This window comes from Heterodontus francisci, chromosome 34 (assembly GCF_036365525.1).
Source record: "Heterodontus francisci isolate sHetFra1 chromosome 34, sHetFra1.hap1, whole genome shotgun sequence".
Taxonomy (NCBI): Eukaryota; Metazoa; Chordata; class Chondrichthyes; order Heterodontiformes; family Heterodontidae; genus Heterodontus; species Heterodontus francisci.
This window is the reverse complement of record NC_090404.1, coordinates 46456244-46478211: the sequence shown is the minus strand read 5'-3', so window position 1 is coordinate 46478211 and position 21968 is coordinate 46456244. Positions and strand designations below refer to the sequence as shown.

Genomic DNA, 21968 nt, shown 5'->3' with positions numbered 1-21968 from the left:
CAATTTTATCCCTCATCCCACATCATTGATGTTACATCGCACAGTGATTTGCCTCCTCTCTGTGATGGCATACATTCAACACTTTCATCCAGTTCAGTCCTGTGACAGCTGCAGAGATCTGGACGGCGGATTCGCACTTTTGCGGGCTTGATATTGCACATCATCGGCCACTACAGGCAAGCAGGAAACGCATATGATTTTTTTTTGCTTGTTTGTTTGTTTGTTTCTTTCTTTCTTTACTTGTTTGTTTTTCTCTCTTTTCCTGGCTTTGCAACAGAAGCAAGCACGATATGCAAAATACTTGGAGTTCAATGTTTTGGCCCACGCTGCATTATTCTTTTCCCCTTTCCCGACACCACACTTTAGAAAGAAATCCTTCGTGTGGGTATCGAGAAGGATTGGCACCATGGGCTCGCCGTGGATGACTTCAGGTACACGGTGTGCAAAAGTGCAAGATGGGCGTTGTTCTATCGTGCTCACAGAAGTTTTGATCTTGGTGTTCCAAACAAGGACTGTTTTGAGCGAGCAAGCTTTTTTGTGGCAGGAGGGAAGGGTTAACCAGAGGACAAGAAGATAAGGTGATTCGCATTCGAAGCAGACGTACAAGGAAAGAAGGATTAGTTTAGGCAGCATGTTGTTGTGTGAGCTGACTGAAAGTCGTGTGCTTTCAGATTGAATGTTAACATTCAAGAGAGAATGGCAGGATGCTGCAAGGGAATTAAAAAAGAAATCAGGGCCGAGGGCTGATCACACGAATACGTTGAGTAGCTCTTGCAAAGGGATCGCACAGGCTATGTGTATTGGGCATGTAGCATTCCCAACACTTTCTTCAGTGCCTCTGAGCACCTTGTCTCGTTGCGCTTGTTACTCAGCCATTCGAGGGTATTAACCTTTGCCACCTTTCACTTCTTTCCGTCCAGGTGGCCCTTGCTGAAGTTTGATGGCGTACAAGGTGTGTGACCTTCCTCCTCAGATTGTCTATCTGCCTTGAACAGGTGGTGGTGTGTGGCTGCTAGAGGGTCATTTTGCTGTCAGACTATGAACGCAATGGTGTTGCTGCCGTGTGGAAGATGTAGTGAAATGTGTTGCGTCGTGGCTTATAAAGCATGTTGGTTGTAGAAAGCGTCGCGGTTTAATGAAGCAATGAAATGTGCCAAGGAAAATGTGTTTAGTGCATTTTGAATGAGCCGCTTTGTGAATGCAAAGAAGAGAAAGTGGCCACTCTGATGAGTAAAGAGCTGATGTTGTGCGGTGATTGTGATAGGCGGATGTGTGGAACATGTTTGCGGTTGATAATTTTGATAAAACGGGTGGCGGGCCGCGTAAGCGTATGGATGAGAGTCTCCATGCGGCAGTGCAAAGCGATTTGGAATTCAAAAAGTTTCCCCTACCAGCTCTCGGGTGGCCTCAGCAACACTCTCGCCTCCCCGTCGGGGAATTGAACCCCGGTCTCCCGCGTGACAGGCGGGGATACTCACCACTATACTAACGAGGAAGCACACTGAAACCCCTTATACAGTTTGCCAGAGATTGCCAGCCACCTTTGGGCTTCATAGATGTTGTGTCAGCTTGGAGGTGGCACGTTTCCATCACCATTTCGGCTTCTACTTTGGAGCCAGGCAGCCGACGCAGTACCACCGCTAAAGCTCTTGATTCAATCAATTCAATTTTATCCCTCATCCCACATCATTGATGTTACATCGCACAGTGATTTGCCTCCTCTCTGTGATGGCATACATTCAACACTTTCATCCAGTTCAGTCCTGTGACAGCTGCAGAGATCTGGACGGCGGATTCGCACTTTTGCGGGCTTGATATTGCACATCATCGGCCACGACAGGCAAGCAGGAAACGCATATGATTTTTTTTTGCTTGTTTGTTTGTTTGTTTCTTTCTTTCTTTACTTGTTTGTTTTTCTCTCTTTTCCTGGCTTTGCAACAGAAGCAAGCACGATATGCAAAATATTTGGAGTTCAATGTTTTGGCCCACGCTGCATTATTCTTTTCCCCTTTCCCGACACCACACTTTAGAAAGAAATCCTTCGTGTGGGTATCGAGAAGGATTGGCACCATGGGCTCGCCGTGGATGACTTCAGGTACACGGTGTGCAAAAGTGCAAGATGGGCGTTGTTCTATCGTGCTCACAGAAGTTTTGATCTTGGTGTTCCAAACAAGGACTGTTTTGAGCGTGCAAGCTTTTTTGTGGCAGGAGGGAAGGGTTAACCGGAGGACAAGAAGATAAGGTGATTCGCATTCGAAGCAGACGTACAAGGAAAGAAGGATTAGTTTAGGCAGCATATTGTTGTGTGAGCTGACTGAAAGTCGTGTGCTTTCAGATTGAATGTTAACATTCAAGAGAGAATGGCAGGATGCTGCAAGGGAATTAAAAAAAATAATCAGGGCCGAGGGCTGATCACTCGAATACGTTGAGTAGCTCTTGCAAAGGGATCGCACAGGGTGTGTGTATTGGGCATGTAGCATTCCCAACACTTTCTTCAGTGCCTCTGAGCACCTTGTCTCGTTGCGCTTGTTACTGAGCCATTCGAGGTTATTAACCTTTGCCACCTTTCACTTCTTTCCGTCCAGGTGGCCCTTGCTGAAGTTTGATGGCGTACAAGGTGTGTGACCTTCCTCCTCAGATTGTCCATCTGCCTTGAACAGGTGGTGGTGTGTGGCTGCTCGAGGGTCATTTTGCTGTCAGACTATGAACGCAATGGTGTTGCTGCCGCGTGAAAGATGTAGTGAAATGTGTTGCGTCGTGGCTTAGAAAGCATGTTGGTTGTCGAAAGCGTCGCGGTTTAATGAAGCAATGAAATGTGCCAAGGAAAATGTGTTTAGTGCATTTTGAATGAGCCGCTTTGTGAATGCAAAGAAGAGAAAGTGGCCAGTCTGATGAGTAAAGAGCGGATGTTGTGCGGTGATTGTGATAGGCGGATGTGTGGAACATGTTTGCTGTTGATAGTTTTGATAAAACGGGTGGCGGGCCGCGTACCTGTTGTGGATGAGAGTCTCCATGCGGCAGTGCAAAACGATTTGGAATTCAAAAAGTTTCCCCTACCAGCTCTCGGGTGGCCTCAGCAACGCTCTCGCCTCCCCGTCGGGGAATTGAACCCCGGTCTCCCGCGTGACAGGCGGGGATACTCACCACTATACTAACGAGGAAGCACACAAAAAACCTTTATACAGTTTGCCAGAGATTGCCAGCCACCTTTGGGCTTCATAGATGTTGTGTCAGCTTGGAGGTGGCACGTTTCCATCACCATTTCGGCTTCTACTTTGGAGCCAGGCAGCCGACGCAGTACCACCGCTAAAGCTCTTGACTCAATCAATTCAATTTTATCCCTCATCCCACATCATTGATGTTACATCGCACAGTGATTTGCCTCCTCTCTGTGATGGCATACATTCAACACTTTCATCCAGTTCAGTCCTGTGACAGCTGCAGAGATCTGGACGGCGGATTCGCACTTTTGCGGGCTTGATATTGCACATCATCGGCCACGACAGGCAAGCAGGAAACGCATATGATTTTTTTTTGCTTGTTTGTTTGTTTGTTTCTTTCTTTCTTTACTTGTTTGTTTTTCTCTCTTTTCCTGGCTTTGCAACAGAAGCAAGCACGATATGCAAAATATTTGGAGTTCAATGTTTTGGCCCACGCTGCATTATTCTTTTCCCCTTTCCCGACACCACACTTTAGAAAGAAATCCTTCGTGTGGGTATCGAGAAGGATTGGCACCATGGGCTCGCCGTGGATGACTTCAGGTACACGGTGTGCAAAAGTGCAAGATGGGCGTTGATCTATCGTGCTCACAGAAGTTTTGATCTTGGTGTTCCAAACAAGGACTGTTTTGAGCGTGCAAGCTTTTTTGTGGCAGGAGGGAAGGGTTAACCAGAGGACAAGAAGATAAGGTGATTCGCATTCGAAGCAGACGTACAAGGAAAGAAGGATTAGTTTAGGCAGCATATTGTTGTGTGAGCTGACTGAAAGTCGTGTGCTTTCAGATTGAATGTTAACATTCAAGAGAGAATGGCAGGATGCTGCAAGGGAATTAAAAAAAATAATCAGGGCCGAGGGCTGATCACTCGAATACGTTGAGTAGCTCTTGCAAAGGGATCGCACAGGCTGTGTGTATTGGGCATGTAGCATTCCCAACACTTTCTTCAGTGCCTCTGAGCACCTTGTCTCGTTGCGCTTGTTACTGAGCCATTCGAGGTTATTAACCTTTGCCACCTTTCACTTCTTTCCGTCCAGGTGGCCCTTGCTGAAGTTTGATGGCGTACAAGGTGTGTGACCTTCCTCCTCAGATTGTCTATCTGCCTTGAACAGGTGGTGGTGTGTGGCTGCTAGAGGGTCATTTTGCTGTCAGACTATGAACGCAATGGTGTTGCTGCCGTGTGGAAGATGTAGTGAAATGTGTTGCGTCGTGGCTTAGAAAGCATGTTGGTTGTCGAAAGCGTCGCGGTTTAATGAAGCAATGAAATGTGCCAAGGAAAATGTGTTTAGTGCATTTTGAATGAGCCGCTTTGTGAATGCAAAGAAGAGAAAGTGGCCAGTCTGATGAGTAAAGAGCGGATGTTGTGCGGTGATTGTGATAGGCGGATGTGTGGAACATGTTTGCTGTTGATAGTTTTGATAAAACGGGTGGCGGGCCGCGTACGTGTTGTGGATGAGAGTCTCCATGCGGCAGTGCAAAGCGATTTGGAATTCAAAAAGTTTCCCCTAACAGCTCTCGGGTGGCCTCAGCAACGCTCTCGTCTCCCCGTCGGGGAATTGAACCCCGGTCGCCCGCGTGACAGGCGGGGATACTCACCACTATACTAACGAGGAAGCACACAGAAACCCTTCATACAGTTTGCCAGAGATTGCCAGCCACCTTTGGGCTTCAGAGATGTTGTGTCAGCTTGGAGGTGGCACGTTTCCATCACCATTTCGGCTTCTACTTTGGAGCCAGGCAGCCGACGCAGTACCACCCCTAAAGCTCTTGATTCAATCAATTCAATTTTATCCCTCATCCCACATCATTGATGTTACATCGCACAGTGATTTGCCTCCTCTCTGTGATGGCATACATTCAACACTTTCATCCAGTTCAGTCCTGTGACAGCTGCAGAGATCTGGACGGCGGATTCGCACTTTTGCGGGCTTGATATTGCACATCATCGGCCACTACAGGCAAGCAGGAAACGCATATGATTTTTTTTTGCTTGTTTGTTTGTTTGTTTCTTTCTTTCTTTACTTGCTTGTTTTTCTCTCTTTTCCTGGCTTTGCAACAGAAGCAAGCACGATATGCAAAATATTTGGAGTTCAATGTTTTGGCCCACGCTGCATTATTCTTTTCCCCTTTCCCGACACCACACTTTAGAAAGAAATCCTTCATGTGGGTATCGAGAAGGATTGGCACCATGGGCTCGCCGTGGATGACTTCAGGTACACGGTGTGCAAAAGTGCAAGATGGGCGTTGATCTATCGTGCTCACAGAAGTTTTGATCTTGGTGTTCCAAACAAGGACTGTTTTGAGCGTGCAAGCTTTTTTGTGGCAGGAGGGAAGGGTTAACCGGAGGACAAGAAGATAAGGTGATTCGCATTCGAAGCAGACGTACAAGGAAAGAAGGATTAGTTTAGGCAGCATATTGTTGTGTGAGCTGACTGAAAGTCGTGTGCTTTCAGATTGAATGTTAACATTCAAGAGAGAATGGCAGGATGCTGCAAGGGAATTAAAAAAAATAATCAGGGCCGAGGGCTGATCACTCGAATACGTTGAGTAGCTCTTGCAAAGGGATCGCACAGGCTATGTGTATTGGGCATGTAGCATTCCCAACACTTTCTTCAGTGCCTCTGAGCACCTTGTCTCGTTGCGCTTGTTACTCAGCCATTCGAGGGTATTAACCTTTGCCACCTTTCACTTCTTTCCGTCCAGGTGGCCCTTGCTGAAGTTTGATGGCGTACAAGGTGTGTGACCTTCCTCCTCAGATTGTCTATCTGCCTTGAACAGGTGGTGGTGTGTGGCTGCTAGAGGGTCATTTTGCTGTCAGACTATGAACGCAATGGTGTTGCTGCCGTGTGGAAGATGTAGTGAAATGTGTTGCGTCGTGGCTTATAAAGCATGTTGGTTGTAGAAAGCGTCGCGGTTTAATGAAGCAATGAAATGTGCCAAGGAAAATGTGTTTAGTGCATTTTGAATGAGCCGCTTTGTGAATGCAAAGAAGAGAAAGTGGCCACTCTGATGAGTAAAGAGCGGATGTTGTGCGGTGATTGTGATAGGCGGATGTGTGGAACATGTTTGCTGTTGATAATTTTGATAAAACGGGTGGCGGGCCGCGTACGTGTTGTGGATGAGAGTCTCCATGCGGCAGTGCAAAGCGATTTGGAATTCAAAAAGTTCCCCCGAACAGCTCTCGGGTGGCCTCAGCAACGCTCTCGCTTCCCCGTCGGGGAATTGAACCCCGGTCTCCCACGTGACAGGCGGGGATACTCACCACTATACTAACGAGGAAGCACACAGAAACACTTTATACAGTTTGCCAGAGATTGCCAGCCACCTTTGGGCTTCATAGATGTTGTGTCAGCTTGGAGGTGGCACGTTTCCATCACCATTTCGGCTTCTTCTTTGGAGCCAGGCAGCCGACGCAGTACCACCGCTAAAGCTCTTGACTCAATCAATTCAATTTTATCCCTCATCCCACATCATTGATGTTACATCGCACAGTGATTTGCCTCCTCTCTGTGATGGCATACATTCAACACTTTCATCCAGTTCAGTCCTGTGACAGCTGCAGAGATCTGGACGGCGGATTCGCACTTTTGCGGGCTTGATATTGCACATCATCGGCCACTACAGGCAAGCAGGAAACGCATATGATTTTTTTTTGCTTGTTTGTTTGTTTGTTTCTTTCTTTCTTTACTTGTTTGTTTTTCTCTCTTTTCCTGGCTTTGCAACAGAAGCAAGCACGATATGCAAAACATTTGGAGTTCAATGTTTTGGCCCACGCTGCATTATTCTTTTCCCCTTTCCCGACACCACACTTTAGAAAGAAATCCTTCGTGTGGGTATCGAGAAGGATTGGCACCATGGGCTCGCCGTGGATGACTTCAGGTACACGGTGTGCAAAAGTGCAAGATGGGCGTTGATCTATCGTGCTCACAGAAGTTTTGATCTTGGTGTTCCAAACAAGGACTGTTTTGAGCGTGCAAGCTTTTTTGTGGCAGGAGGGAAGGGTTAACCGGAGGACAAGAAGATAAGGTGATTCGCATTCGAAGCAGACGTACAAGGAAAGAAGGATTAGTTTAGGCAGCATATTGTTGTGTGAGCTGACTGAAAGTCGTGTGCTTTCAGATTGAATGTTAACATTCAAGAGAGAATGGCAGGATGCTGCAAGGGAATTAAAAAAAATAATCAGGGCCGAGGGCTGATCACTCGAATACGTTGAGTAGCTCTTGCAAAGGGATCGCACAGGCTATGTGTATTGGGCATGTAGCATTCCCAACACTTTCTTCAGTGCCTCTGAGCACCTTGTCTCGTTGCGCTTGTTACTGAGCCATTCGAGGTTATTAACCTTTGCCACCTTTCACTTCTTTCCGTCCAGGTGGCCCTTGCTGAAGTTTGATGGCGTACAAGGTGTGTGACCTTCCTCCTCAGATTGTCTATCTGCCTTGAACAGGTGGTGGTGTGTGGCTGCTAGAGGGTCATTTTGCTGTCAGACTATGAACGCAATGGTGTTGCTGCCGTGTGGAAGATGTAGTGAAATGTGTTGCGTCGTGGCTTAGAAAGCATGTTGGTTGTCGAAAGCGTCGCGGTTTAATGAAGCAATGAAATGTGCCAAGGAAAATGTGTTTAGTGCATTTTGAATGAGCCGCTTTGTGAATGCAAAGAAGAGAAAGTGGCCAGTCTGATGAGAAAAGAGCGGATGTTGTGCGGTGATTGTGATAGGCGGATGTGTGGAACATGTTTGCTGTTGATAGTTTTGATAAAACGGGTGGCGGGCCGCGTACGTGTTGTGGATGAGAGTCTCCATGCGGCAGTGCAAAGCGATTTGGAATTCAAAAAGTTTCCCCTAACAGCTCTCGGGTGGCCTCAGCAACGCTCTCGCCTCCCCGTCGGGGAATTGAACCCCGGTCGCCCGCGGGACAGGCGAGGATATTCACCACTATACTAACGAGGAAGCACACAGAAGCCCTTTATACAGTTTGCCAGAGATTGCCAGCCACCTTTGGGCTTCAGAGATGTTGTGTCAGCTTGGAGGTGGCACGTTTCCATCACCATTTCGGCTTCTACTTTGGAGCCAGGCAGCCGACGCAGTACCACCGCTAAAGCTCTTGATTCAATCAATTCAATTTTATCCCTCATCCCACATCATTGATGTTACATCGCACAGTGATTTGCCTCCTCTCTGTGATGGCATACATTCAACACTTTCATCCAGTTCAGTCCTGTGACAGCTGCAAAGATCTGGACGGCGGATTCGCACTTTTGCGGGCTTGATATTGCACATCATCGGCCACTACAGGCAAGCAGGAAACGCATATGATTTTTTTTTGCTTGTTTGTTTGTTTTTTTCTTTCTTTCTTTACTTGCTTGTTTTTCTCTCTTTTCCTGGCTTTGCAACAGAAGCAAGCACGATATGCAAAATATTTGGAGTTCAATGTTTTGGCCCACGCTGCATTATTCTTTTCCCCTTTCCCGACACCACACTTTAGAAAGAAATCCTTCATGTGGGTATCGAGAAGGATTGGCACCATGGGCTCGCCGTGGATGACTTCAGGTACACGGTGTGCAAAAGTGCAAGATGGGCGTTGATCTATCGTGCTCACAGAAGTTTTGATCTTGGTGTTCCAAACAAGGACTGTTTTGAGCGTGCAAGCTTTTTTGTGGCAGGAGGGAAGGGTTAACCGGAGGACAAGAAGATAAGGCGATTCGCATTCGAAGCAGACGTACAAGGAAAGAAGGATTAGTTTAGGCAGCATATTGTTGTGTGAGCTGACTGAAAGTCGTGTGCTTTCAGATTGAATGTTAACATTCAAGAGAGAATGGCAGGATGCTGCAAGGGAATTAAAAAAAATAATCAGGGCCGAGGGCTGATCACTCGAATACGTTGAGTAGCTCTTGCAAAGGGATCGCACAGGCTATGTGTATTGGGCATGTAGCATTCCCAACACTTTCTTCAGTGCCTCTGAGCACCTTGTCTCGTTGCGCTTGTTACTGAGCCATTCGAGGTTATTAACCTTTGCCACCTTTCACTTCTTTCCGTCCAGGTGGCCCTTGCTGAAGTTTGATGGCGTACAAGGTGTGTGACCTTCCTCCTCAGATTGTCTATCTTCCTTGAACAGGTGGTGGTGTGTGGCTGCTAGAGGGTCATTTTGCTGTCAGACTATGAACGCAATGGTGTTGCTGCCGTGTGGAAGATGTAGTGAAATGTGTTGCGTCGTGGCTTATAAAGCATGTTGGTTGTCGAAAGCGTCGCGGTTTAATGAAGCAATGAAATGTGCCAAGGAAAATGTGTTTAGTGCATTTTGAATGAGCCGCTTTGTGAATGCAAAGAAGAGAAAGTGGCCACTCTGATGAGTAAAGAGCGGATGTTGTGCGGTGATTGTGATAGGCGGATGTGTGGAACATGTTTGCTGTTGATAATTTTGATAAAACGGGTGACGGGCCGCGTACGTGTTGTGGATGAGAGTCTCCATGCGGCAGTGCAAAGCGATTTGGAATTCAAAAAGTTCCCCCGAACAGCTCTCGGGTGGCCTCAGCAACGCTCTCGCCTCCCCGTCGGGGAATTGAACCCCGGTCTCCCGCGTGACAGGCGGGGATACTCACCACTATACTAACGAGGAAGCACACAGAAGCACTTTATACAGTTTGCCAGAGATTGCCAGCCACCTTTGGGCTTCATCGATGTTGTGTCAGCTTGGAGGTGGCACGTTTCCATCACCATTTCGGCTTCTACTTTGGAGCCAGGCAGCCGACGCAGTACCACCGCTAAAGCTCTTGACTCAATCAATTCAATTTTATCCCTCATCCCACATCATTGATGTTACATCGCACAGTGATTTGCCTCCTCTCTGTGATGGCATACATTCAACACTTTCATCCAGTTCAGTCCTGTGACAGCTGCAGAGATCTGGACGGCGGATTCGCACTTTTGCGGGCTTGATATTGCACATCATCGGCCACTACAGGCAAGCAGGAAACGCATATGATTTTTTTTTGCTTGTTTGTTTGTTTGTTTCTTTCTTTCTTTACTTGTTTGTTTTTCTCTCTTTTCCTGGCTTTGCAACAGAAGCAAGCACGATATGCAAAACATTTGGAGTTCAATGTTTTGGCCCACGCTGCATTATTCTTTTCCCCTTTCCCGACACCACACTTTAGAAAGAAATCCTTCGTGTGGGTATCGAGAAGGATTGGCACCATGGGCTCGCCGTGGATGACTTCAGGTACACGGTGCGCAAAAGTGCAAGATGGGCGTTGATCTATCGTGCTCACAGAAGTTTTGATCTTGGTGTTCCAAACAAGGACTGTTTTAAGCGTGCAAGCTTTTTTGTGGCAGGAGGGAAGGGTTAACCGGAGGACAAGAAGATAAGGTGATTCGCATTCGAAGCAGACGTACAAGGAAAGAAGGATTAGTTTAGGCAGCATATTGTTGTGTGAGCTGACTGAAAGTCGTGTGCTTTCAGATTGAATGTTAACATTCAAGAGAGAATGGCAGGATGCTGCAAGGGAATTAAAAAAAATAATCAGGGCCGAGGGCTGATCACTCGAATACGTTGAGTAGCTCTTGCAAAGGGATCGCACAGGCTATGTGTATTGGGCATGTAGCATTTCCAACACTTTCTTCAGTGCCTCTGAGCACCTTGTCCCGTTGCGCTTGTTACTGAGCCATTCGAGGTTAATAACCTTTGCCACCTTTCACTTCTTTCCGTCCAGGTGGCCCTTGCTGAAGTTTGATGGCGTACAAGGTGTGTGACCTTCCTCCTCAGATTGTCTATCTGCCTTGAACAGGTGGTGGTGTGTGGCTGCTAGAGGGTCATTTTGCTGTCAGACTATGAACGCAATGGTGTTGCTGCCGCGTGAAAGATGTAGTGAAATGTGTTGCGTCGTGGCTTAGAAAGCATGTTGGTTGTCGAAAGCGTCGCGGTTTAATGAAGCAATGAAATGTGCCAAGGAAAATGTGTTTAGTGCATTTTGAATGAGCCGCTTTGTGAATGCAAAGAAGAGAAAGTGGCCAATCTGATGAGTAAAGAGCGGATGTTGTGCGGTGATTGTGATAGGCGGATGTGTGGAACATGTTTGCTGTTGATAGTTTTGATAAAACGGGTGGCGGGCCGCGTACGTGTTGTGGATGAGAGTCTCCATGCGGCAGTGCAAAGCGATTTGGAATTCAAAAAGTTTCCCCTACCAGCTCTCGGGTGGCCTCAGCAACGCTCACGCCTCCCCGTCGGGGAATTGAACATCGGTCTCTCGCGTGACAGGCGGGGATACCCCCCACGATACTAACGAGGAAGCACACAGTGACGCTTCCTACAGTTTGCCAGAGATTGCCAGCCAACTTTGGACTTCATAGATGTTATGCCAGCTTGGAGGGGGCACGTTTCCATCACCATTTAGGCTTCTACTTTGGAACCAGGCAGCCGACGCAGTACCACCGCTAAAGCTCTTGACTCAATCAATTCAATTTTATCCCTCATCCCACATCATTGATGTTACATCGCACAGTGATTTGCCTCCTCTCTGTGATGGCATACATTCAACACTTTCATCCAGTTCAGTCCTGTGACAGCTGCAGAGATCTGGACGGCGGATTCGCACTTTTGCGGGCTTGATATTGCACATCATCAGCCACTACAGGCAAGCAGGAAACGCATATGATTTTTTTTTGCTTGTTTGCTTGTTTGTTTCTTTCTTTCTTTACTTGTTTGTTTTTCTCTCTTTTCCTGGCTTTGCAACAGAAGCAAGCACGATATGCAAAATACTTGGAGTTCAATGTTATGGCCCACGCTGCATTATTCTTTTCCCCTTTCCCGACACCACACTTTAGAAAGAAATCCTTCGTGTGGGTATCGAGAAGGATTGGCACCATGGGCTCGCCGTGGATGACTTCAGGTACACGGTGTGCAAAAGTGCAAGATGGGCGTTGTTCTCTCGTGCTCACAGAAGTTTTGATCTTGGTGTTCCAAACAAGGACTGTTTTGAGCGAGAAAGCTTTTTTTGTGGCAGGAGGGAAGGGTTAACCAGAGGACAAGAAGATAAGGTGATTCGCATTCGAAGCAGACGTACAAGGAAAGAAGGATTAGTTTAGGCAGCATGTTGTTGTGTGAGCTGACTAAAAGTCGTGTGCTTTCAGATTGAATGTTAACATTCAAGAGAGAATGGCATGATGCTGCAAGGGAATTAAAAAAAAAATCAGGGCCGAGGGCTGATCACTCGAATACGTTGAGTAGCTCTTGCAAAGGGATCGCACAGGCTATGTGTATTGGGCATGTAGCATTCCCAACACTTTCTTCAGTGCCTCTGAGCACCTTGTCTCGTTGCGCTTGTTACTGAGCCATTCGAGGTTATTAACCTTTGCCACCTTTCACTTCTTTCCGTCCAGGTGGCCCTTGCTGAAGTTTGATGGCGTACAAGGTGTGTGACCTTCCTCCTCAGATTGTCTATCTGCCTTGAACAGGTGGTGGTGTGTGGCTGCTAGAGGGTCATTTTGCTGTCAGACTATGAACGCAATGGTGTTGCTGCCGCGTGAAAGATGTAGTGAAATGTGTTGCGTCGTGGCTTATAAAGCATGTTGGTTGTAGAAAGCATCGCGGTTTAATGAAGCAATGAAATGTGCCAAGGAAAATGTGTTTAGTGCATTTTGAATGAGCCGCTTTTTGAATGCAAAGAAGAGAAAGTGGCCTGTCTGATGAGTAAAGAGCGGATGTTGTGCGGTGATTGTGATAGGAGGATGTGTGGAACATGTTTGCTGTTGATAGTTTTGATAAAACGGGTGGCGGGCCGCGTACCTGTTGTGGATGAGAGTCTCCATGCGGCAGTGCAAAGCGATTTGGAATTCAAAAAGTTTCCCTTAACAGCTCTCGGGTGGCCTCAGCAACGCTCACGCCTCCCCGTCGGGGAATTGAATCCCGGTCTCCCGCGTGACAGGCGGGGATACTCACCACTATACTAACGAGGAAGCACACAGAGTCCCATCCTACAGTTTGCCAGAGATTGCCAAACACCTTTGGGCTTCATAGATTTTGTGTCAGCTTGGAACTTGAAACGCTTCCATCACCATTTAGGCTTCTACTTTGGAGCCAGGCAGCCGACGCAGTACCACCGCTAAAGCTCTTGACTCAATCAATTCAATTTTATCCCTCATCCCACATCATTGATGTTACATCGCACAGTGATTTGCCTCCTCTCTGTGATGGCATACATTCAACACTTTCATCCAGTTCAGTCCTGTGACAGCTGCAGAGATCTGGACGGCGGATTCGCACTTTTGCGGGCTTGATATTGCACATCATCGGCCACTACAGGCAAGCAGGAAACGCATATGATTTTTTTTTGCTTGTTTGTTTGTTTGTTTCTTTCTTTCTTTACTTGTTTGTTTTTCTCTCTTTTCCTGGCTTTGCAACAGAAGCAAGCACGATATGCAAAATACTTGGAGTTCAATGTTTTGTCCACGCTGCATTATTCTTTTCCCCTTTCCCGACACCACACTTTAGAAAGAAATCCTTCATGTGGGTATCGAGAAGGATTGGCACCATGGGCTCGCCGTGGATGACTTCAGGTTCACGGTGTGCAAAAGTGCAAGATGGGCGTTGTTCTATCGTGCTCACAGAAGTTTTGATCTTGGTGTTCCAAACAAGGACTGTTTTGAGCGAGAAAGCTTTTTTTGTGGCAGGAGGGAAGGGTTAACCAGAGGACAAGAAGATAAGGTGATTCGCATTCGAAGCAGACGTACAAGGAAAGAAGGATTAGTTTAGGCAGCATGTTGTTGTGTGAGCTGACTAAAAGTCGTGTGCTTTCAGATTGAATGTTAACATTCAAGAGAGAATGGCAGGATGCTGCAAGGGAATTAAAAAAAAAATCAGGGCCGAGGGCTGATCACTCGAATACGTTGAGTAGCTCTTGCAAAGGGATCGCACAGGCTATGTGTATTGGGCATGTAGCATTCCCAACACTTTCTTCAGTGCCTCTGAGCACCTTGTCTCGTTGCGCTTCTTACTGAGCCATTCGAGGTTATTAACCTTTGCCACCTTTCACTTCTTTCCGTCCAGGTGGCCCTTGCTGAAGTTTGATGGCGTACAAGGTGTGTGACCTTCCTCCTCAGATTGTCTATCTGCCTTGAACAGGTGGTGGTGTGTGGCTGCTAGAGGGTCATTTTGCTGTCAGACTATGAACGCAATGGTGTTGCTGCCGCGTGAAAGATGTAGTGAAATGTGTTGCGTCGTGGCTTATAAAGCATGTTGGTTGTAGAAAGCGTCGCGGTTTAATGAAGCAATGAAATGTGCCAAGGAAAATGTGTTTAGTGCATTTTGAATGAGCCGCTTTGTGAATGCAAAGAAGAGAAAGTGGCCAGTCTGATGAGTAAAGAGCGGGTGTTGTGCGGTGATTGTGATAGGCGGATGTGTGGAACATGTTTGCTGTTGATAGTTTTGATAAAACGGGTGGCGGGCCGCGTACCTGTTGTGGATGAGAGTCTCCATGCGGCAGTGCAAAGCGATTTGGAATTCAAAAAGTTTCCCTTAACAGCTCTCGGGTGGCCTCAGCAACGCTCACGCCTCCCCGTCGGGGAATTGAATCCCGGTCTCCCGCGTGACAGGCGGGGATACTCACCACTATACTAACGAGGAAGCACACAGAGACCCATCCTACAGTTTGCCAGAGATTGCCATCCACCTTTAGGCTTCATAGATGTTCTGTCATCTTGGAACTGGGAAACGCTTCCATCACCATTTAGGCTTCTACTTTGGAGCCAGGCAGCCGACGCAGTACCACCGCTAAAGCTCTTGACTCAATCAATTCAATTTTATCCCTCATCCCACATCATTGATGTTACATCGCACAGTGATTTGCCTCCTCTCTGTGATGGCATACATTCAACACTTTCATCCAGTTCAGTCCTGTGACAGCTGCAGAGATCTGGACGGCAGATTCGCACTTTTGCGGCCTTGATATTGCACATCATCGGCCACTACAGGCAAGCAGGAAACGCATATGATTTTTTTTTGCTTGTTTGTTTGTTTGTTTCTTTCTTTCTTTACTTGTTTGTTTTTCTCTCTTTTCCTGGCTTTGCAACAGAAGCAAGCACGATATGCAAAATATTTGGAGTTCAATGTTTTGGCCCACGCTGCATTATTCTTTTCCCCTTTCCCGACACCACACTTTAGAAAGAAATCCTTCGTGTGGGTATCGAGAAGGATTGGCACCATGGGCTCGCCGTGGATGACTTCAGGCACACGGTGTGCAAAAGTGCAAGATGGGCGTTGATCTATCGTGCTCACAGAAGTTTTGATCTTGGTGTTCCAAACAAGGACTGTTTTGAGCGTGCAAGCTTTTTTGTGGCAGGAGGGAAGGGTTAACCAGAGGACAAGAAGATAAGGTGATTCGCATTCGAAGCAGACGTACAAGGAAAGAAGGATTAGTTTAGGCAGCATATTGTTGTGTGAGCTGACTGAAAGTCGTGTGCTTTCAGACTGAATGTTAACATTCAAGAGAGAATGGCAGGATGCTGCAAGGGAATTAAAAAAAATAATCAGGGCCGAGGGCTGATCACTCGAATACGTTCAGTAGCTCTTGCAAATGGATCGCACCGGCTATGTGTATTGGGCATGTAGCATTCCCAACACTTTCTTCAGTGCCTCTGAGCACCTTGTCTCGTTGCGCTTCTTACTGAGCCATTCGAGGTTATTAACCTTTGCCACCTTTCACTTCTTTCCGTCCAGGTGGCCCTTGCTGAAGTTTGATGGCGTACAAGGTGTGTGACCTTCCTCCTCAGATTGTCTATCTGCCTTGAACAGGTGGTGGTGTGTGGCTGCTAGAGGGTCATTTTGCTGTCAGACTATGAACGCAATGGTGTTGCTGCCGCGTGAAAGATGTAGTGAAATGTGTTGCGTCGTGGCTTAGAAAGCATGTTGGTTGTCGAAAACGTCGCGGTTTAATGAAGCAATGAAATGTGCCAAGGAAAATGTGTTTAGTGCATTTTGAATGAGCCGCTTTGTGAATGCAAAGAAGTGAAAGTGGCCAGTCTGATGAGTAAAGAGCGGATGTTGTGCGGTGATTGTGATAGGCGGATGTGTGGAACATGTTTGCTGTTGATAGTTTTGATAAAACGGGTGGCGGGCCGCGTACGTGTTGTGGATGAGAGTCTCCATGCGGCAGTGCAAAGCGATTTGGAATTCAAAAAGTTTCCCCTACCAGCTCTCGGGTGGCCTTAACAACGCTCACGCCTCCCCGTCGGGGAATTGAACCCCGGTCTCCCGCGTGACAGGCGGGGATACTCACCACTATACTAACGAGGAAGCACACAGAAATGCTTCCTACAGTTTGCCAGAGATTGCCAGCCACCTTTGGACTTCATAGATGTTGTGCCAGCTTGGAGGGGGCACGTTTCCATCACCATTTAGGCTTCTACTTTGGAGCCAGGCAGCCGACGCAGTACCACCGCTAAAGCTCTTGACTCAATCAATTCAATTTTATCCCTCATCCCACATCATTGATGTTACATCGCACAGTGATTTGCCTCCTCTCTGTGATGGCATACATTCAACACTTTCATCCAGTTCAGTCCTGTGACAGCTGCAGAGATCTGGACGGCGGATTCTCACTTTTGCGGGCTTGATATTGCACATCATCAGCCACTACAGGCAAGCAGGAAACGCATATGATTTTTTTTTTGCTTGTTTGCTTGTTTGTTTCTTTCTTTCTTTACTTGTTTGTTTTTCTCTCTTTTCCTGGCTTTGCAACAGAAGCAAGCACGGTATGCAAAATACTTGGAGTTCAATGTTTTGGCCCACGCTGCATTATTCTTTTCCCCTTTCCCGACACCACACTTTAGAAAGAAATCCTTCGTGTGGGTATCGAGAAGGATTGGCACCATGGGCTCGCCGTGGATGACTTCAGGTACACGGTGTGCAAAAGTGCAAGATGGGCGTTGTTCTCTCGTGCTCACAGAAGTTTTGATCTTGGTGTTCCAAACAAGGACTGTTTTGAGCGAGAAAGCTTTTTTGTGGCAGGAGGGAAGGGTTAACCAGAGGACAAGAAGATAAGGTGATTCGCATTCGAAGCAGACGTACAAGGAAAGAAGGATTAGTTTAGGCAGCATGTTGTTGTGTGAGCTGACTAAAAGTCGTGTGCTTTCAGATTGAATGTTAACATTCAAGAGAGAATGGCAGGATGCTGCAAGGGAATTAAAAAAAAAATCAGGGCCGTGGGCTGATCACTCGAATACGTTGAGTAGCTCTTGCAAAGGGATCGCACAGGCTATGTGTATTGGGCATGTAGCATTCCCAACACTTTCTTCAGTGCCTCTGAGCACCTTGTCTCGTTGCGCTTCTTACTGAGCCATTCGAGGTTATTAACCTTTGCCACCTTTCACTTCTTTCCGTCCAGGTGGCCCTTGCTGAAGTTTGATGGCGTACAAGGTGTGTGACCTTCCTCCTCAGATTGTCTATCTGCCTTGAACAGGTGGTGGTGTGTGGCTGCTAGAGGGTCATTTTGCTGTCAGACTATGAACGCAATGGTGTTGCTGCCGCGTGAAAGATGTAGTGAAATGTGTTGCGTCGTGGCTTAGAAAGCATGTTGGTTGTCGAAAGCGTCGCGGTTTAATGAAGCAATGAAATGTGCCAAGGAAAATGTGTTTAGTGCATTTTGAATGAGCCGCTTTGTGAATGCAAAGAAGTGAAAGTGGCCAGTCTGATGAGTAAAGAGCGGATGTTGTGCGGTGATTGTGATAGGCGGATGTGTGGAACATGTTTGCTGTTGATAGTTTTGATAAAACGGGTGGCGGGCCGCGTACGTGTTGTGGATGAGAGTCTCCATGCGGCAGTGCAAAGCGATTTGGAATTCAAAAAGTTTCCCCTACCAGCTCTCGGGTGGCCTCAACAACGCTCACGCCTCCCCGTCGGGGAATTGAACGCTGGTCTCCCGCGTGACAGGCGGGGATACTCACCACTATACTAACGAGGAAGCACACAGAAATGCTTCCTACAGTTTGCCAGAGATTGCCAGCCACCTTTGGACTTCATAGATGTTGTGCCAGCTTGGAGGGGGCACGTTTCCATCACCATTTAGGCTTCTACTTTGGAGCCAGGCAGCCGACGCAGTACCACCGCTAAAGCTCTTGACTCAATCAATTCAATTTTATCCCTCATCCCACATCATTGATGTTACATCGCACAGTGAATTGCCTCCTCTCTGTGATGGCATACATTCAACACTTTCATCCAGTTCAGTCCTGTGACAGCTGCAGAGATCTGGACGGCGGATTCTCACTTTTGCGGGCTTGATATTGCACATCATCAGCCACTACAGGCAAGCAGGAAATGCATATGATTTTTTTTTTGCTTGTTTGCTTGTTTGTTTCTTTCTTTCTTTACTTGTTTGTTTTTCTCTCTTTTCCTGGCTTTGCAACAGAAGCAAGCACGGTATGCAAAATACTTGGAGTTCAATGTTTTGGCCCACGCTGCATTATTCTTTTCCCCTTTCCCGACACCACACTTTAGAAAGAAATCCTTCGTGTGGGTATCGAGAAGGATTGGCACCATGGGCTCGCCGTGGATGACTTCAGGTACACGGTGTGCAAAAGTGCAAGATGGGCGTTGTTCTCTCGTGCTCACAGAAGTTTTGATCTTGGTGTTCCAAACAAGGACTGTTTTGAGCGAGAAAGCTTTTTTGTGGCAGGAGGGAAGGGTTAACCAGAGGACAAGAAGATAAGGTGATTCGCATTCGAAGCAGACGTACAAGGAAAGAAGGATTAGTTTAGGCAGCATGTTGTTGTGTGAGCTGACTAAAAGTCGTGTGCTTTCAGATTGAATGTTAACATTCAAGAGAGAATGGCAGGATGCTGCAAGGGAATTAAAAAAAAAATCAGGGCCGTGGGCTGATCATTCGAATACGTTGAGTAGCTCTTGCAAAGGGATCGCACAGGCTATGTGTATTGGGCATGTAGCATTCCCAACACTTTCTTCAGTGCCTCTGAGCACCTTGTCTCGTTGCGCTTCTTACTGAGCCATTCGAGGTTATTAACCTTTGCCACCTTTCACTTCTTTCCGTCCAGGTGGCCCTTGCTGAAGTTTGATGGCGTACAAGGTGTGTGACCTTCCTCCTCAGATTGTCTATCTGCCTTGAACAGGTGGTGGTGTGTGGCTGCTAGAGGGTCATTTTGCTGTCAGACTATGAACGCAATGGTGTTGCTGCCGCGTGAAAGATGTAGTGAAATGTGTTGCGTCGTGGCTTATAAAGCATGTTGGTTGTAGAAAGCGTCGCGGTTTAATGAAGCAATGAAATATGCCAAGGAAAATGTGTTTAGTGCATTTTGAATGAGCCGCTTTGTGAATGCAAAGAAGAGAAAGTGGCCAGTCTGATGAGTAAAGAGCGGATGTTGTGCGGTGATTGTGATAGGCGGATGTGTGGAACATGTTTGCTGTTGATAGTTTTGATAAAACGGGTGGCGGGCCGCGTACGTGTTGTGGATGAGAGTCTCCATGCGGCAGTGCAAAGCGATTTGGAATTCAAAAAGTTTCCCCGACCAGCTCTCGGGTGGCCTCAGCAACGCTCACGCCTCCCCGTCGGGGAATTGAATCCCGGTCTCCCGCGTGACAGGCGGGGATACTCACCACTATACTAACGAGGAAGCACACAGAGACCCATCCTACAGTTTGCCAGAGATTGCCAGCCACCTTTGGGCTTCATAGATGTTGTGTCAGCTTGGAGGTGGCACGTTTCCATCACCATTTCGGCTTCTACTTTGGAGCCAGGCAGCCGACGCAGTACCACCGCTAAAGCTCTTGACTCAATCAATTCAATTTTATCCCTCATCCCACATCATTGATGTTACATCGCACAGTGATTTGCCTCCTCTCTGTGATGGCATACATTCAACACTTTCATCCAGTTCAGTCCTGTGACAGCTGCAGAGATCTGGACGGCGGATTCGCACTTTTGCGGGCTTGATATTGCACATCATCCGCCACTACAGGCAAGCAGGAAACGCATATGATTTTTTTTTGCTTGTTTGCTTGTTTGTTTCTTTCTTTCTTTACTTGTTTGTTTTTCTCTCTTTTCCTGGCTTTGCAACAGAAGCAAGCACGATATGCAAAATATTTGGAGTTCAATGTTTTGGCCCACGCTGCATTATTCTTTTCCCCTTTCCCGACACCACACTTTAGAAAGAAATCCTTCGTGTGGGTATCGAGAAGGATTGGCACCATGGGCTCGCCGTGGATGACTTCAGGTACACGGTGTGCAAAAGTGCAAGATGGGCGTTGATCTATCGTGCTCACAGAAGTTTTGATCTTGGTGTTCCAAACAAGGACTGTTTTGAGCGTGCAAGCTTTTTTGTGGCAGGAGGGAAGGGTTAACCAGAGGACAAGAAGATAAGGTGATTCGCATTCGAAGCAGACGTACAAGGAAAGAAGGATTAGTTTAGGCAGCATGTTGTTGTGTGAGCTGACTGAAAGTCGTGTGCTTTCAGATTGAATGTTAACATTCAAGAGAGAATGGCAGGATGCTGCAAGGGAATTTTAAAAAAAATCAGGGCCGAGGGCTGATCACTCGAATACGTTGAGTAGCTCTTGCAAAGGGATCGCACAGGCTATGTGTATTGGGCATGTAGCATTCCCAACACTTTCTTCAGTGCCTCTGAGCACCTTGTCTCGTTGCGCTTGTTACTGAGCCATTCGAGGTTATTAACCTTTGCCACCTTTCACTTCTTTCCGTCCAGGTGGCCCTTGCTGAAGTTTGATGGCGTACAAGGTGTGTGACCTTCCTCCTCAGATTGTCTATCTGCCTTGAACAGGTGGTGGTGTGTGGCTGCTAGAGGGCTATTTTGCTGTCAGACTATGAACGCAATGGTGTTGCTGCCGCGTGAAAGATGTAGTGAAATGTGTTGCGTCGTGGCTTATAAAGCATGTTGGTTGTAGAAAGCGTCGCAGTTTAATGAAGCAATGAAATGTGCCAAGGAAAATGTGTTTAGTGCATTTTGAATGAGCCGCTTTGTGAATGCAAAGAAGAGAAAGTGGCCAGTCTGATGAGTAAAGAGCGGATGTTGTGCGGTGATTGTGATAGGCGGATGTGTGGAACATGTTTGCTGTTGATAGTTTTGATAAAACGGGTGGCGGGCCGCGTACGTGTTGTGGATGAGAGTCTCCATGCGGCAGTGCAAAGCGATTTGGAATTCAAAAAGTTTCCCCTAATAGCTCCCAGGTGGCTTCAGCAGCGCTCACGCCTCCCCGTCCGGGAATTGAATCCCGGTCGCCCGCGTGACAGGCGGGGATACTCACCACTATACTAACGAGGAAGCACATAGAGCAACTTCCTACAGTTTGCCAGAGATTCCCAGCCACATTTGGGCTTCGTAGAAGTTGTGTCAGCTTGGAGGGGGCACGTTTCCATCACCATTTAGGCTTCTACTTTGGAGCCAGGTAGCCGACGCAGTACCACCGCTAAAGCTCTTGACTCAATCAATTCAATTTTATCCCTCATCCCACATCATTGATGTTACATCGCACAGTGATTTGCCTCCTCTCTGTGATGGCATACATTCAACACTTTCATCCAGTTCAGTCCTGTGACAGCTGCAGAGATCTGGACGGCGGATTCGCACTTTTGCGGGCTTGATATTGCACATCATCGGCCACTACAGGCAAGCAGGAAACGCATATGGTTTTTTTTTGCTTGTTTGCTTGTTTGTTTCTTTCTTTCTTTCCTTGTTTGTTTTTCTCTCTTTTCCTGGCTTTGCAACAGAAGCAAGCACGATATGCAAAATACTTGGAGTTCA

General features: G+C 47.1%; 9 non-coding genes across 9 annotated transcripts; all 9 read right to left on the bottom strand.

Moving 5' to 3' along the window:
* Window positions 1-1423: 1423 nt before the first annotated feature.
* trnad-guc (transfer RNA aspartic acid (anticodon GUC)) lies at window positions 1424-1495 on the bottom strand. The gene has a single exon. It is a non-coding gene; the product is annotated as a tRNA-Asp (tRNA).
* A 1594-nt stretch (window positions 1496-3089) lies between these two features.
* trnad-guc (transfer RNA aspartic acid (anticodon GUC)) lies at window positions 3090-3161 on the bottom strand. Its single transcript has one exon. It is a non-coding gene; the product is annotated as a tRNA-Asp (tRNA).
* A 1594-nt stretch (window positions 3162-4755) lies between these two features.
* On the bottom strand, window positions 4756-4827 carry trnad-guc (transfer RNA aspartic acid (anticodon GUC)). Its single transcript has one exon. It is a non-coding gene; the product is annotated as a tRNA-Asp (tRNA).
* A 1594-nt stretch (window positions 4828-6421) lies between these two features.
* On the bottom strand, window positions 6422-6493 carry trnad-guc (transfer RNA aspartic acid (anticodon GUC)). The gene has a single exon. It is a non-coding gene; the product is annotated as a tRNA-Asp (tRNA).
* Window positions 6494-9753: 3260 nt separating this feature from the next.
* Window positions 9754-9825, bottom strand: trnad-guc (transfer RNA aspartic acid (anticodon GUC)). The gene has a single exon. It is a non-coding gene; the product is annotated as a tRNA-Asp (tRNA).
* A 3260-nt stretch (window positions 9826-13085) lies between these two features.
* On the bottom strand, window positions 13086-13157 carry trnad-guc (transfer RNA aspartic acid (anticodon GUC)). Its single transcript has one exon. It is a non-coding gene; the product is annotated as a tRNA-Asp (tRNA).
* Window positions 13158-14751: 1594 nt separating this feature from the next.
* On the bottom strand, window positions 14752-14823 carry trnad-guc (transfer RNA aspartic acid (anticodon GUC)). Its single transcript has one exon. It is a non-coding gene; the product is annotated as a tRNA-Asp (tRNA).
* Window positions 14824-16419: 1596 nt separating this feature from the next.
* Window positions 16420-16491, bottom strand: trnad-guc (transfer RNA aspartic acid (anticodon GUC)). Its single transcript has one exon. It is a non-coding gene; the product is annotated as a tRNA-Asp (tRNA).
* Window positions 16492-19751: 3260 nt separating this feature from the next.
* trnad-guc (transfer RNA aspartic acid (anticodon GUC)) lies at window positions 19752-19823 on the bottom strand. Its single transcript has one exon. It is a non-coding gene; the product is annotated as a tRNA-Asp (tRNA).
* Between the last annotated feature and the right edge of the window lie 2145 nt (window positions 19824-21968).